Raw genomic sequence first — 17,482 nt, forward strand, 5'->3', positions numbered from 1 at the left:
CTGGGAATCAACTCTAATGCTGTGACGTGCACAGAGTGGAGTCTCTCTCAGGTCTTTCTCAGATTTGAGGTTAGGTCGGGTAATATCCCGATTCTGCCCTTAGTAAGTAGCATGGTGACGTTTGGAGTGTAATTTCTTTGAACGGTGACACACGAACCTGCTTCACGAAGGGAAAATATTTGAGTGACAGCACATAAGTCTAGTGCGATTCTGAGTAACTCGAAGGTTAAATGACTGCCAGGTTAAACGAAGAGGTCTTGTCAGATTTAAAATGACTTCAAAGTCAATTACTAGCTTCGCTTCAACATGGAGGGGAATAGAGACCCGGATTTTCTGTTAAAGCTAGGAACGGCGGGTCTATAGGATAGGAAATCTAAAGTCCGATGTCGTGCTTGATCTCTAGAGACGTGGACAGACGCGCAGTTTGATTTACACACCTGTTCTGTCTATGTAATTCATCCTCAAATATGGCAACAATTGTGGTATTTCCCATATGAGAACATGACGATTGGAACAGTTTGATCGTTAATATTTTGTGCTTTCATGCTTCGGTTGGGCATTCGCCTATGGGCGAATGCACTAACGTGTGTGTATAGGCATGTGTGAGGGTTTAACGGTGAGGAAAACCCATGTAGGGCAGCTGTCACTCCTGTCACTGCTGCTTGTCGAAATATGCTCTCACTTAACCTGGCATCACAACACACAGTACATCACTATATAGCACCACTGAACCATCAAATGATACAAGACTGCAGTAGAACACCATGGCTACATACAGTAAGAGTAGTCCATGTTACTAGACACTGTGTTAGACACTATGTTACTCAGAACGCAGAACGTATGTGAAAAGAACGTATGTTATGCAGAACGTATGTGAAAAGGGATCCAGTTTGTATGGTGTGTGATGCTTTTCTTAGGATAAATTTTTTTTTTTTTTTTACAAATATTACAGCCGTTGCTACATATTTGACATCTACCTACTCATCACCACTGGTAAAAGAAAGAGTTACTACATTACAGAGATATACGAAGCAGTCATTACAGATGACTCACTATCCAGTGAATACCACTTAAAATTACTTACTCAATCTATAAATTTGATTTATTAGAAGTCGTCCACTTGCGCACACACTTGATCATACGACATCTTTTCGAATCATCATTTCATCTGGCTGTGGTCCCACTTACGCTCTATGGCTCTGGGTGTGGTACCGTATGTAACCAAATGCAGAGCGTTTAACTTCATGTTCGCCCTTAAACGCATGAGCCGTAAAGCTTAACTGAACATTTATAGTATGGGAATCGTATAAAAGCACGTTTATTAAGAGCTAAGGTCTATTCAGGAACAAAATGGTTAGTCTTGATAAAATATTCATTAGTATAAAATCATGACTAAATCAATAACAATAAAAATAAATTATAATCATTATATCTATTATTACACTGACAAAAAGAAAACAGTGGAAAAACTTGTAATGCGCTAAAAGTCCTTATTTTATGTGTCGTGCATTTGATAAATGACATTTTATTAAACTGTTTACTTTTTAAGAATAAAGAAAAGTGATCATATGGCTCAAAATGCTTTAATGTTCATTACATATGATGCATATTGTATAGAATATAGCATGTAACGAGGAGCACGGTGCTTTCCTACTCTGCACGATCACAAAATGGCCGTGGCGGAGGTGCTGTCCACAGCCGTGTGATTGACAGGGAGCTCTACGGTGTGGATAGATTTGCTCTGTACATTGAGGTGCCACGTGAAGTACGCATGCTGAATCATACCGGCTTCTCCTCCTTTGTTCTCCAGGCCACATCCCCAAACAAAGGCAATTAGGAGCAAATGAATTCGATTTTTTATTATTATCAGGACGTTTGCTTTGTCTGCGCGCCATGCAAACTGTTTTAAACCTGTGGAAAATGCTGTGGCGCACATACCAAATGCACATGCATTGTGTGTGTAGGGGGTGTGTGTGGGTGTGTGCATGGATGCGTACATGTGCGCCGAGTGTGCGTGTGTCTTTCATCACATTCTATACCGGTTGCTTTTTTTTTTCTATTCATTCCAATACAATTCCTTCTTTGCTTTTTTTATTCTGCTTTACTGATAGTATGTTATACACACATACACATTTTCTTAAATTCATGATCAAGTCTTCAATAAAATTTTTCAGTGTTTAATAGTTTAATTTATCCTGCAATGACATGTAGGTGATCTATATTAAACATAGCCGAATGATTGTAATACTATGACATAAAAAAAGAAATTACATTTCCTAGTGATGAACCATGAATCAAACAGATCGTATCAGATATCAGCTAATGAACAAGCCTTACTAATGACTTACACTGATTAATTATGTGAATTTCTCAATATAGCACATTTCTTCTGATAATATTGTAGATTATCAAACAAAAGCCGTCTCAAAAAAAAAGCAGAAAAAAATCGCTCACAGAAGGAACGAGACTGCCTGTAAGCCTCCATCTATTTCTCCATCACTATCTGTTTCTTTCCATCCATCATCTCGTTCTCCCCACTCTCACATTTTCCTCATTGATTGGGTTCGTATGCTGGAATTAGCCATTCATTTCCGAGTCTAAGCCCTGCCCCCTCTCTTTTCCTCCCGCTTTCTCTTTCTTCCCACCTCTTTGGTGTATAACAGCTAGATTACACACTTACACTGTGCCACAAAATGTGCCACAAGGACAAGGACAATAGTTTATTGTTCAAATTCACTTTCCATCAAACCCATCTCTCGGCATCTCTCACATCCATCCTCTCATCTGAAGCCTTTATGAGTGTTTGTCACAAAATATCTAACTTCAGGTAGAGTAAAAGGCCTGTCGGTTCTATCATTTGCTTTCCTGAATGGGTCTGAGTGTAATGTGTATAGTAAATAAATAAGCAAGAAATATGAAAAACAAAAAAAATCCTTTTACCTTTTTTTTTTTTTTATGTCTGTCTCATGAGTCTCATGTGACCTTAGTCCATGGTAAACTAGCAAAACCTCTGTTGGATATAATGGCACCATTTAGACTTATTAATAATGCAAAGAGTGTGTATGTGATGTGGAAGTGTGTGCATTAGGACCCTCGTTCCCTTTCAAGGGTCTCATAAAACACACATGTTCTATATGTGCTGGTGCTTCGTGACTGTCAGGATGGTGCCTTATAGGGTTTCCCTAGACTCATTTCCTGTTTGGAGCAGCCCTCTGGTCATTTACACATTCACACATTCACACACATACACACACTCATATACATGCACACAAATAGATACACACATAGGCACGCACATGCATCATGTGATTGCACTGGATTCTCATCGGGATTCTTTGTGTGAACACTTGCATGCTGTCATGTGCACATTTTGCGTGTGTGTGTGTGTGTGTGTATGTGTGGTGCACACTCTGTTGCTCCTGCATATCTCCACACATACTGGGTGAGAGCTTTGTGTGGGAGGAGTTAGTGGAGAACAATGATGGGCTCTCTTGTCTGCCTGCCCGTGTGTATGTGAGAATGTTAGTGGGAGCGTGAGTAAGTGTGTGTGTGTGTGTATGTGTGCAGACTATGCTAATGCTAAAGAAAGGTAAGTCTTTTTAATTATATGGAAATATTATAATATTGCTCTACTATTATTTTTTTAATAGTAACAATATATATATATTTTTATATTTATTAATTGTCTGCCTCCATGGTACACGTAATATATATAAATAACCTGTTATAATCTGAACATTTAGCAGCTTCACTAATTTTTTTTTTAATCATTGTATCGATTTACACTATATAGTACAAACCTTTAATACAGTTGTATTTATTTGCTGCAAAATATAACATAGTTGCATGCATGTACAGTTCGAGTGATATAGTGACTATATTAATGCTATACAATCTCATGCATATCTAAATGAACATGCAAATGCAACCAACTGTCAGAATTGTATTTTTTTCTAAGAATCGAAAAGATCTCTATGACAACCCAGTACATACGTGTATATTCATTATCACAAGCTCCATGGTAAAACATTTTCAAAGCGATCCACACATTCCATTGTACTCATTCATGGTGAGACGAGTGCTTGGGCCTTCCTCATCTCTCTCTCTCTCTCTCTCTCTCTCTCTCTCTCCTCCGTGGTTCTGTCTCTCATTGTTCTTTCCTGTCTGGCGCTTCCACATCTCCTATCCACACTTGTCTGTTTGAACATCAAAGAAGCTTGTGCATTAGAAGAGGCCTGTAATGGCCGGTAAACGCTGTGTCATTATTGGGATAAGGCTAATATTAGCTCTGTACCATGTGCTAGGGACAGGAAGGATGCTCTCACATTGCTCTGGAAGGCTTCTTTTTGTTCGGCTCAGTGCTTTGTTACAGGGCTAAGGATGGGGCAGAGGTCTTTTCAGGTGTCTGAGACTACAGGAGCCTTTACTCACCTCAGCCCTATCTGTGGTCTGCCTTATCTGTGTATCTCTCAATGATCATGAACAACATTCCTGTTTATAATTGATGATGTTATATCCCGAACTATTTGAATTTCCACATCAAGCGCTAAAGTGAGGGAAAAAGTGTCTGCACGCAGGAAGAGTGTAAATCCCTCTACGCCATATAATAGACAACGGGATTACGGAGGTAACCTTTAGAAATAGCCTTTTGAATACATTTCCCTATTTTGAAAAACACATATTGTAGCAAAGTAAGGTAAGAAAAATTTTTATTTTTATTTTATTTCATTTTTTTGTGAATGTGCTGATTTGCTATATAATACTGACTGATTTGTGTTTAGCGTTGGCTAGGTTCTAAAGTTTTTTTCCAATGTGAAGAAGACAAATGTTCTTATAACCTTTTACAGCATATGATACAATACATTTAAATATATAATAACATACATATGATTTAAAGTTCTGTGGTGGAATCAGTTTAGAATGAACAAACCAACTTTTCACTATGTGAAAAAAAAAAAATCGTACCTACAGCTAATCAAAAGATTTTAAAAGATGTTGCCATGTCTGTTTTCACCATTTCACTAACTGCCAGAAATATGATGATGTAGTGTTTACTGGTGTTTGTCGCGTAGCCTGATTTCTGTCACATGAATTGGATAAATTGATTTAAGCAAACTGCTGTGCTCTTTCCTGTTTAGTGCAATAAACATAGACTAAAGAAGCCCTTTCATTAGTCTTATCTGTTGAGGCCATATTGTCTATGCTTTACCACAGGCATGAGCATTCATCTTAAAGGCAGGAAGAGGACATTGCTGTATGTGGAGCCCTTTGTTCTATTCGCCAGGACTTGAACTGTATTCATCTTCCCTGTATCTGAGATAGTGTAAACGCAAAAGCAACCCGGCCACCATTTTACACCCCTGAGGATTTACGGAAAAGATCGGACCCAGATTATTCATCCAAGATTATTTTTCAAAGTGTTATCAATAATTAACACATTGTCGTAATTGCTGGCATTCATGCTTCGGAATTGCATGTGTAAGAGGATTAGTTAGATGTAAATTGTGTGCTATTTGCATCACAGCTGAGTAATTCTAAAGCTACAGCAGCGGATAACTGTTTTTTTGTTTTTTTAATCAGGCAAAGGATAAAAAGTCCTTTGGTTAAAAACTAGCATGATTTGTTACTATAAAATGTTAAAAGTGTGTGTGAGCGTGTGTGTGTGTGTGTGTGCGACAGATAGAGTAATTAGCTGTTGTAAAAACACATCTCCATGTAATCCAGAAGGAAGTTCTCTGCTATCTCTTGATGCATCTGCTGTGATCCTGTGAACTGAATTAGCTCGAGATGCAGAAATGAGGCTGAAGACAATCACATTGTCTCGATACAACCCCATTGCAAATCGTCATTCACACAAACACCCCTTATACACAGCTACACACACACACACACACACACACCAACCATAAAACTGTAAAGTAATGGCGGCAGCACACTTGGGGCTTGTTGCACTACTTTTGAGAGGCTCCTCGTGATAGGACAGCAACCTTCCTGCCCGTGGCCGTCGTAAATAGATTTCACGCCTCTACTTTCTCTCCAGGAGATTTTCTGCTGCTGGCACAAATTTAGTCACAAAGAAAAGTGTCAGCGATTTTTACATGTGTGGTTCCTGCCAGACATTTTTGTTTCTTCTGCCTGACATCAAATACTGCTATGAGCATTAATATTGTTACTCCCTATGCTCTTTATGGGAGACACAAGGGTAACCAATTCAGGTGCTTGGAATGAAATTGTGCTTGTATATATGGGATAACATATCAGACATTTTGCCTTGAAAAAAAGTTGGACCATTTCTGCTCTTCACAAATATGCTCATGCACTCATATACACTTACTATTTCACTTATATACACTCGCTATTTCACTTATATACACTCGCTATTTCACTGTGTGTGTGAAACATGCAAGAAAGACCAACTAGCTGGTCCCCACAACTTCCTAAAAGCCTAAACTAAAGCCAAAAGAACCAAAAGGTTTATATTTAAATTAAAGGCATATTATTCATTAAGATTATATATTTATATGCATTTGATAATTATGCAAATAAATGGTCCTCATAAAGATTTGTGTGTAGTAAAATAGGTATGCGTGTGTACATGTGTGTGCATGAGAGGACAGTTGGCCTAGTCTGCAGTGTGAGCTATATTCCCATGTCTTTTTTTTTTTTTTTTTGGAACAGACAGCTATCGTGTGCTGCGTGCCCTGGGGCTTTACAATAATTCTGTAAAATTAATGTTTCCTTTTTCACTGCCCTATTTTCCTATCCTAATTTTCAGGAGTTGTGGCTGATATTCTTTTATCTAAGACCAGCTGGCTAGAGGTGTTTCTGCGCTCTTCCCTATTGACAGCACATAGTGTGCTGGTTCATTTCATTTGAAATATAAACCAGGGAGAAAAACAGAAATAAATAGAATGTAGGCAGTCTATTTATTCCCATACAGGTCAAGCAGCAGGGCATTTTATAATTCATTTCATTTATTCATGATGAATAAAACAGTAGATTTAAGAACTGAGAGAAAGAAAACAAGCTGAACACATCCAAAACACTTAACCTTTCATTCTTGTATGCGTATCATACAATTTCCCGACAGATTCCATAAACTAAACAACAGACTGCCTAAAAATATACCATGCCATTAATCTACAGGAAAATCTTATTACATTTTTTTTTCAACCGCAATAAATTTACTGATACTGAATGATGTGTATTATTAAGTGTCTTTGTGCAGCTATGTAGTATTGTTTAGTGTGGCAGTGTTAGACTCATCGCTGGGTGTATTCAATGCTTTATAAGTCCAGACTGTGGGGTTTGTCTACTGTGCATTCTGCCGGTCTGCTAAATGCATTAAAATGACAATAATAATAATAATAATAATAATAATAATAATAATAATGACAATAATAATAATAATAAAATTATATGTTAAATTTATTACAATTTTCTATATATTTGTATCAATAGCCTATAGAAAAATATATAAAAGTACTGAACCATATTTTTTTAATGCCAGCTTGACACTTCTCATCCTATTCACTTTAACAAAAAATCTAAAATATCTAAAATATGAACATATGAAATTTGAGGATAAATGTTAAGACCCTACTACAGATTTTTAGACATTTTTGCTGAAGATATTTTGACAAATTATTTTGTTGAATTATTTTTTTTTACTATTTGCTTAACATAATTTGTGAGAAATTTGAGAAAGGTTAACAGTTAGGAGTAATGATGGAGTTAGTATAATACCGTTGGATATTACATTTTGTAAAATGGAACATAAGCCAACCACATAAATTTACATTTAAATTTAGCAATTTAAAATTCATTGCTCAAGATTATTTCTTAAAAAAGTTAAATGATTATGCTTAATTTCAAAACGTGCTTGTGTATATGTCTCAACAATAGGTGAATCTCCAATTAATTTGATAAATGCATAACTAATTTACAAATCCTGCCTGAGAAAAGATATTTTATTATTTGTATATGAGGACAACTCAAAAACATTTTGTTTCCACTCTTTAATACACACTCAAAACTAAGGTTGGGTTCACACATGCTTACAGAAACATTTTCTCTATTTTCTATTTTTTTAGAACAATAATAAATTTGGATATTTTACAATTATTTTTCATTTAAGTCAGTACCAGTAATCCTGACGAAGCTTTGGAGACTTTTGGCTAAAGCTCGAGCAGCGACATGAGACTCCTCTTAAAGTTCCCAAATAGGACAAGAACTTTCATTCTTTAAGAAATGAAAAACTACTAAAAATATATCTATAGTTAAGGTATAAGATAGCAAGACAAATGTGTGTGTCTAGCTTTTGTCTTATAAGTGTGTATGTGGCCATACATAAATAAATTTCGAATTAAATTGTACTTTCGGTCCTGCTAAGGTAGGTCTTAACAGTCCCACTAAAAATACAATTATTCTAGCTCTAGTTTGTCAGCTCTCCTCCTCAAATCTATTAGTCATTATTAAACAATCCGGCCACAACAGGACCGAATGAGCCAGGTTAGAAAAACAGGCCATTTTTTTCAGTCTAATCAATGAGCATAATCATACAGCCTACATGCGATAATGAGCCCAGGCACTGACCGCTTGATTAATGACACTATTATCTGTGTGAAAGGAACCTGCTTGCTGTCCACCCATCAGCACACGGTGAGAAGCAGAGCTGCACCGCCTAAATACCTCTCAGTGACTCATCTCCTCTCCTGCCTTATTTATCAGCTTCCTTTCTGCATGTCCATCTCTGTCTTTATTCATCTTCACTGTTTCCTCTTAATCAATTTCTCAGGCTTTCCACGGAAGATTTATTGTTACTGTTCTCAGTTTACAGTGTGTGTGTGTGTGTGTGTGTGTGTGTGTGTGTGTACAGTACATGTAAGTACTGTAGGTGCCTAGATGGCAAACCTGATTTTAACAAATTTCCCACTATTACATTGTTTAAATGACAGATTTATCATTATCACTATTAAATATAATATAATAAATTATAGATTAGTTGCTAATAAACTGGATTAAGATAGGTCGACATGGTGAATAGCGTACAGGAGAATAATTAACAGAATATGACTTCTTTCTCATTTCAGTTTTCACAAAAACGTTCTGTGTTATAAATAAAAAGACTTGGTAAAGTGTTTACCAATCTACATGTTTTGCAACATTTTTATTACTATTTTTCTCCACAGCGCCACGGGGAGATGACGGCCCTTTACTGTGATTTTAAGCTACCGACAGCACAGTTGTATGGTAAGTCAAAAGAACAAAAATATTAGAACCTCTGCTTACTGCTTTATTTATTAATTATTTCTACTGTCTTTGTTTTGAGATATTATACATGATGTCCAATATAGAAGAAAAATTTAAAAAAAAAAATTACAGAATCAATAAACATTTACACTTGCTCAGTGTGTCCAGCATTTGTTTTCAGTGATGATTATAGAAGTAATATCAACTCCAAAAACACACGGTGTGACATGACTCAATATTTTTTTTACACAAAGGTTTAACATTCTTTATTTCATCTGACTTTAATTATTGGATTCTTTGGTCTTTTCCCAGATAGATCATGGTCTGGAAAAATATAAAATTATATTCTAATAATAATTATATTAAAATAATTCTGGTTGTAATGAAAAAAAAATTAGAAAATTAAATACAATTATGCTATTTTACGTAAATCTATATTTGTCTTGGATCTCGTTCTGTTGATATAAACCACTGCATGACAGCAAATTATTGACAGGCATCAAAAAATAAACTTGTGCTTAATCTTATTATAGATTCATGACAAACTGCAAACTTTACATTTTCTAAACAGTCTTTCATTGCTGCACCTTTTTAGAAAACATTGGGGAAAATTGATGCTATATAAATACAGTTCAACAGCAATCTTCATGAAATAATTGTTAATAAGATGAACATGTTACAAAAGTATGCTCTTAAAATCTAAAAAGAAAATGCTTATACTAGATTAGAATCTAATTAAACAACATGTGTCAGTTGTGCAAGCAGAGCTTTTCTTAAGCTTTAGAAAGTAAAACCAAATGACTAACAACATTATCAGATGAGCACAAAATTATTTTCATGCCTTATTCTATATTTTACAAGGATGGTTAGTAAAACAGTATGTCAGTAAATCATATTACACATTTAAAATAACTGAATGTAATTTAAAGACATTTAGTGTATATAATATGTTTAAAAGTTAAAAATTACAATACGTAGTTGACAATTAATTTCCCTGTAGTCAATCTGTCCAACAGCTTCAATAAAGTGAACAGCAGCCGTTTGCTCTGTTAAAGACCGTTGTGTTTTTCTTTCTTCTCTTTGTGTAGCATGACAGACAGAAGAGTGGCCACGTGTCCATTGTGTGTATGTGTGAGAGAAAGAGAGAGAGAGAGAGAGAGAGAGAGAGAGAGAGAGAGAAAGAGAGAGAGAGAGACTGAATGGTAGGGTAGTCCTGCTCTTTTCGAGAAACGCCGCATTGAGAGTGTGTCTTTCTTTTTTTCTTTTTTTCTTTCCTTTCTTCCTTCCTTCCTTCCTTTCTTTTTCTCTCCTTCCTTCCATCCATCCGTTACTTGCTCATCTTATCTCTGCTCTGCTTAAAATTTAATCAACCAACTACATCATGAGCCCTTTAGTCAATCCCAACAAACCACCAGTATTTATTGACTATACTTGTTTTTCCAATGTAGTAGTTAGAAGAAAGTGCAGACATTTGTAGATAATCATTTGTTTTAAAAAATTCACTGGTAGTCAATTTCACCAGGAGCTTAATTAAAGACCCTATCCTTGGTTCAGTCAGTATAACTAAAGAAATTAATATTTGCCTTTATATTTCTTTTATTTACAAACCTCTTTTGAGATTAATTTTAATGTTTTTGGATGGCCTCAATTTTATGCCTCTATAATTTAAGATCAAGATTGATAATGTACATAAAAATGGCATTTAATATTGCTTTGTATTCTCATACTTGCCTAATATTATATATACGTCAAAATAACTTCTTCCTTAACTATGTCATAAATGGTGGATGTGAGTGATCCTAATATACTGTATATATAATCATATTTAGCACCCCATCGCTTATAGTAATTGTTAATCATTGCATATAAGTTAATGGTGTGTGTGGTGTTGGAGTTTAATTGAACTCTATGTACTTGACTTTTACATAATTATTATCAAATTCAGCCTACTGTAGATCTAAATGGATGATATAATTTAATTTGCGGCTTTAGACAGAAAAGTCGGTTTCTTTTTCCCTCATGCTGCCGATGATGATGATGACGATGATGATGATGATGACGATGATGATGATGATGATAATGACTATGACGATGATGGATATAAAGGGTGGAGGCACTGCAGAATGACTTGCATTTTGTGGAGCCCACAGGGAAAGACATAATCTGAGTAGGGCTAATTAAGAAACGTAGAGTTTTAATGGACTTCCTAATGCACCACCGTTGCTTGCTCTTTGTCTGCGAGTGTGAGCAAGACAGACAGCGCAATGCATGAAAACTGCATTTCAGCTCAGGATCGATAAGCTGGTTGCGACAGGACCTCTAACTGATAATAGCTTATTTGGGCTGCTGATTAACGTTGTATATGTTCTTTTATATTTTGGATGTTTCATAAAGATTGGATTAAACTGTGAGGGAAGAACCAAGTCAATCAATCCTGCTGAATTGAATTCATTCATTAATTTAGAACAGAATTTTGATGCATACATTTAAGGGATATTAATTGTTCCCTTTTGTTAATCCTTTGCATTTTAAGTGATCCAGTGTGTTTTCTTCATCCTGGTGCATTCAACAAATTTCTTCATCATTTATTCCTGTGTCATTTTCCTGGCCTCAGCTCTCTTGTTCTTTTTCCCTTCCCTCCTGTTCTCTTTTTTCCTCTCCTTTCTTCCAGGGTGTGGTTTTTGTCTTTCAGGATGTACAGATTGTTCTGAGTTCAGATTAAGGGGACCTTGCTTTCTCTTTTTCTTTCTGTTTCTTTTTCTCCTCATCTCTCTATCACTGCTGCAGTGCCACACCTGCCAAACACACAAATACTCTATGAGTACACTATACTGTAGGCTCAGACAAATGCTTATACTGTATAACATGAAGCACCTTCCGCTACTCCTCCTCCATAATTATGTGTTCATGATACTAGAAAAAAAGGCATGTCAAATGTTATGATATTTCATGCTAATTAATTTTTCCACTGACAATCACAACAGGAATGAAGGAATAAAAAATAGCCGCATTGTTCCTACAGGTAGGCTGCCTCGGTAATAGGAAGAATCGTACTTGCTAGGATGATGGATGTGCCTTTTAGTCGATAACGCTTCCTTTTTGATTCAGCCTTGTAATTATGGAGAAACTTCTGGAATTGAAGAGACAAAGAGAGACAGAAAGCTGACGATAGAGAGAGAGAAAGAGAGAGAGAGAGAGAGAGAGAGAGAGAGAGAGATGATTTTGTTTTGTGATGCAAAGAGAGTGTGTGCTACAATCACTCAGTAAAGCAGACATTCAGCAGGGACCATAACTGTCGGCCATGTGTTCCCTGACAGCCTAGAGACCACAGGGCCTGTGTGCGCGTGTGTGCATGTGTGTGCATGTGCGTGTGTGTGTATATTTGTGTGTGTGTGTGTGTGTGTGTGTGTGTGTGTGTGTGTGTGTGTGTGTGTGTGTGTGTGTGTGTGTATATTTGTGTGTGTGTGTGTGTGTGTGTGTGTGTGTGTGTGTGTATACCATAAGAGCTTGCTCACAAAGGAACTGGTGCAGTCTGATTCAGACCAGTAGCTCGTCACAAGGCTTTTCTGCTCCTTAATGAGCAAAGTGCCTTCTGCTGTAATATAGAAGAATCCTTACAGACATGAGAATTATTCATTTACTTACAGTTTTTTTTTACAGTTAGTCTAATGTGTCATTTCCAATGTGTAATGTGTCTAATATTGTAATTTTTGATTGCTTAACACAAATCAGTAAACAGTTTGTAGTTTGTAGTCTTGTAGAGGTCACAAGAACCTATATATATATATATATATATATATATATATATATATATATATATATATATATATATATATATATAAATGTATGTATATACACCAATAAAAATGTTGGTCAGCATACCTAACTTGCCAGACAGGTAAGGGTAAGCACTGATGCATTTGTATTTACCTTGTATTTTTCTGAAATTCACCTTCGGCAGCTGCAGCAGGCTTGATAAGAAAGTCAGTTCTGCCTCTAAGTTGCTCTGCTTGCAAATGACCATGAACTCAATCTTATACACACACAAGCCCCACAAAGATATGTAAACATGCACATACACATATATAAACTTGTGCACACAATGGCATATTTTGGGCAAGTTTGGAAAGTTGTTAGTGTGTGCACCTGAATTTAATCCTGTTTTGCATTTTGATGTGTTGGGCAAAGAGTTAGCAGCATCTTGGTGAAAAAAAAAATGTTGATGCAGTTCTATCTATCTATCGATCTTGTTTTTCCATTCTTTCTTTTTCTGGTTGCAGCTATACGATTGATCTAAACGTCTGATTTCCAGTGGGATACCAAAAGCTGTTTTTAGATGCTAGACGAAGACTTTTTGCTCGCTCAGTGCAGCTGTCTGATGCACCCAGGAGATATGTGCTTCTCCATCAGCTGTCAGTACAGCACTGTACCTGAGACTTAAAGCCTAACCAGACAGTCCTCTGTTTCTGCATAACACATCTTTTAACTGCTAACTAAAGCTGTCAGCATTTAATCTGGAACGAATTTACAGCCTAAAAATGAGAAAATACTTAGCCTGGTAACTAAAACATACAAGCCTGGTCTTGATTAGTACAAAAACCCAGTGCATTTAAAACACTGCAGTAACTGATGATAATAGTCTGTACAGGACTATATAATGATCACTGTGTTTGAAGCCACACCTAGGACAGAGTGCTATTTGAACACAAAGCTAGCCAATATCTAATGCCATGTACAGTCAGAATCAAAGAACATTGATCTATCACATAACTGTCAGAGGAGCAGCTGGTGTTTCACCAGGAAGCCGCCACGGCCCATTCAGTCAGCCGAATACACTGAGCTAAAAAAAAAAAAAATTCCCTTTTAGAAATATAAAAATGCCTAACAACAGAACTGCTTTGGGATGTGTGCTGCATTATCTAGCTATTCACTGAATCTAAAAATTAAACTTAGTGCACCTTTTGATAGAACAGACCCAAAATCATCAGATTCTGGTCTAATAAACTGGGATGTGTTTTCACCACGGCTTCAGCACAGTATGGTGGTATTTTTTACTTTGAAGGGCATGGGCAGGCATCCAAGATTGCCCCGATCGCCTCTCACACCTTCTAATTGAACCCATAAAAAGGTTTGCAGCACAAAAGCCCTTCTGTTTGCTATGTTGCTGTTAGGATAAGCACAAAGAGGAGGTTAGCTGATGAAACAGAATTAAAGGGAAAACTACTGCGTTTATAGTATATCGTATGCTGGTGTGATATGATAAACAGTGCAGGAATTAAGAGGGATTGAGCTGCCGGGGTTAAAGATGAGGCAGACAAATAGCGGGATAACTGAGTGGCAGGAAGTGAGTTTATGAACCTGCTGAAATCATTTAACTAAAATTTGAAGAAAAATGTAACTGCTCTTTCTCCATACGATGCCTGTACAGTAGCTGTAATGGTGGAAACAATTCAGTGTGACTGTATAGAATATACTCAGGCAAATACAGTAGCTTACTGAAAGAACTCCGCTTCTCTTACAAGAATTAATCATGTTTAACAAGGTTCCAGGTTCGTGTCAAGTTTCTATCTATAAATCAGAGCTCTCTCTCTCTCTCTCTCTCTCTCTCTCTCTCTCTCTCTCTCTCCTGAACATCCTTTTAAAGTTAGGAAGTCATTAATAATAAAACAGACATGGATCATGGATTACTTGTTTGCATTACACTTTAAAAGTGATTCAGCTCCTCTGAGTCAGTAGCAATAATAGAGAAATGAAGTCAATGTTAGCTCAGAGATCATGCACTCGTCTGTTCAGAGCTGTTATTCTGACCTCAATAGTCACATTGTCAGAGATGAGAATCTTCACAGCAGCAAGACCACAGCTGGAGTAGTGCTGCAGCCCCAAGTTATTTGGCCTTGCTGCATATACTGTTAGACATAAGAAAAGACTTCTTTCTGTAAGGGTTACATTCAGAGATGGCATTGATCCAATCGTTCAGTATCTGTATATCAGAAGAAAATGTGTGGTCGGGTATCAGATGGAAAAAAACAAAACATATCCAAATCAATAGTGCAACAAATTTAACCTGACATATGACAAAATGGTTTTACTGCAATTTAGCATGAGTTACTGTAACAGAGTAAAGAGTTTTACTGTCATTATCTCCCTCCATGTACAAGTATTCGGTAGAATGAAATAGTGTTCTTCATGGGAAGAATATATTGACAACAATCCCATTACCAGACAACATGGAGAGCAATTTAGGAAAATGGGTCTTGTGATAATAACAGAAGGCACCTGATATATTATAACACCAACAAGTTATAATGTACTGTACTGCACACTTCTTATTTATTTTTTTATGTTCTTTTAAAGTAAAATTATTGCACATTCATTGCACATATATTTGTTGTTGTTATAAATCGTTGTCATGTTTTTATTTTTCTAATTGAAATGTATTTTTTTGGTAAGTTATTGATGCTATCTATTTCTTTCTGTAGGATATGTGTAGAGTTTGGATAGCTAAAGTGTTTTCATTTTAGATGACAATCTTAAGTTTATTCTTTTGATTTAAATGAATCATTTTACAGCTGACTTGGACTGAAATCACCAGTTAATCAAAGCTTCAGTGGTGGTGTTGGTATGAGAAAAAACAACAACTAGCATCATGCCATGTCTAGTTACAGAACGTGTAATTATCTGAACTATCTGATCTGATCTGATGTGTGTTTGTGTCTGATTGACAGGTGAGTGGTGCAGTTATCTGAGGACACAGGCACAAGCGCAGTGGACAGAGCTGTATGGTGGGGCGGGTCAGCTGGTGTTGTGAATCAGGCCGCCGTGATGAGTGGGCACGGCTTCTTCATAACACCAGGGTCACACCCTACCACACTCAGCACCTGCCAGTGCGCACATATCCACACACACACATATCCACACACACACAGTCAAAAAGACATTGTCCCATATAGTAACAACTGACATCAAAGGAATAATGGAAGGAATCAGACTGTCTGTGGCTCCTGACTCAACTATAATATATATATAATAACTATTTCATAGTTTTAATGCAAAGGAAAGAAAGTATTCCCATGTATATTTTGGCAGATTTAAAATGCTTATTCAAACAAAATAAAAAACTCCTACATTGTTAATAAATAAAAATATATATATTTGATGTACAGATGTTTCAGATTTTCAAATAAAAAAATGACCTAACATTTGATGTCTTCTTTTTACTAAGCCTGAAATGATTTACATAAAACAGTAAACCATCTTTAATGAGTCCTGTTATTTATCTGTTGTCTGTTGACATATTTACGCCTGGTGAGGTTTTAAGATTCTGGGCTGAGTTGATTAATTTGCGTAATTATAAGACATCTAAACAGACAGAGTGAAAGTTTATGGAGACATTGCTATAATTCCACTAACAGTAATGTGTTACTGTTATTTGGTTATTGTTTTTCACAGTTTTTAAAATGAATAACAAACATTAGCTACTGCCAATTTCTTTTTCAAAACATTTCCGAAATCTCAGCTCGTCAGTTTTACTAATGACCAAAAGGCATTATCAAACTATCAAACCACTACAAACACGTCTCAAAATAAATTATTTCATTAAAACATAACATTACAAAAATTATTGTTTATTTAATTGTTTATTTTTAATCACAAACATTGATGGGTCTTGTTTGTATATGCCATATAAAAAAACACTTCAAGAAAAAAAGTAAAAAAGATTATAATCTTTCATCTTTTGTGCATGTTGCATACTCACCGATCAGCCATAGCATTAAAATCACCAAGATTTTAGATTTCCCTTTTGCCACCAAAATAGCTCTGATCTTTTGAGCTATGACTCCAAGCATGTTAGCCGCAGATCTTTTATATGCTCTAAGTTGTGGGGTGAGGCCTCCATGAATCAGACTTGTTTGTCCAGCACATCCAGTGCCCGATCGGATTGAGATCTGGACTTTTTGCCAGTTAAGCTGTGATGCACTGTATGTTTTGATACCTTTCTATTGTGCTACATTCATTTTTCTGTTTTATCAGGCAAAGGTATTTTCCCTTTGGTCCCCACAGGAATAGAGCCTTGGGTGTCCATGATCCTGTCACTGGTTTACTGGTATAAAAGCATAAACCTGGGGCAGGGGTGGCTCAGTGTGTTAAGGCTGTTCAGAGGGTCTGTGGTTCGAGCCACAGTTCCACCAGATTGCTGCTGTTGGGCTCTTGAGCAATCCCTTTAACCCTG

The sequence above is a fragment of the Clarias gariepinus genome, chromosome 4 (assembly GCF_024256425.1).
Source record: "Clarias gariepinus isolate MV-2021 ecotype Netherlands chromosome 4, CGAR_prim_01v2, whole genome shotgun sequence".
NCBI lineage: Eukaryota > Metazoa > Chordata > Actinopteri > Siluriformes > Clariidae > Clarias > Clarias gariepinus.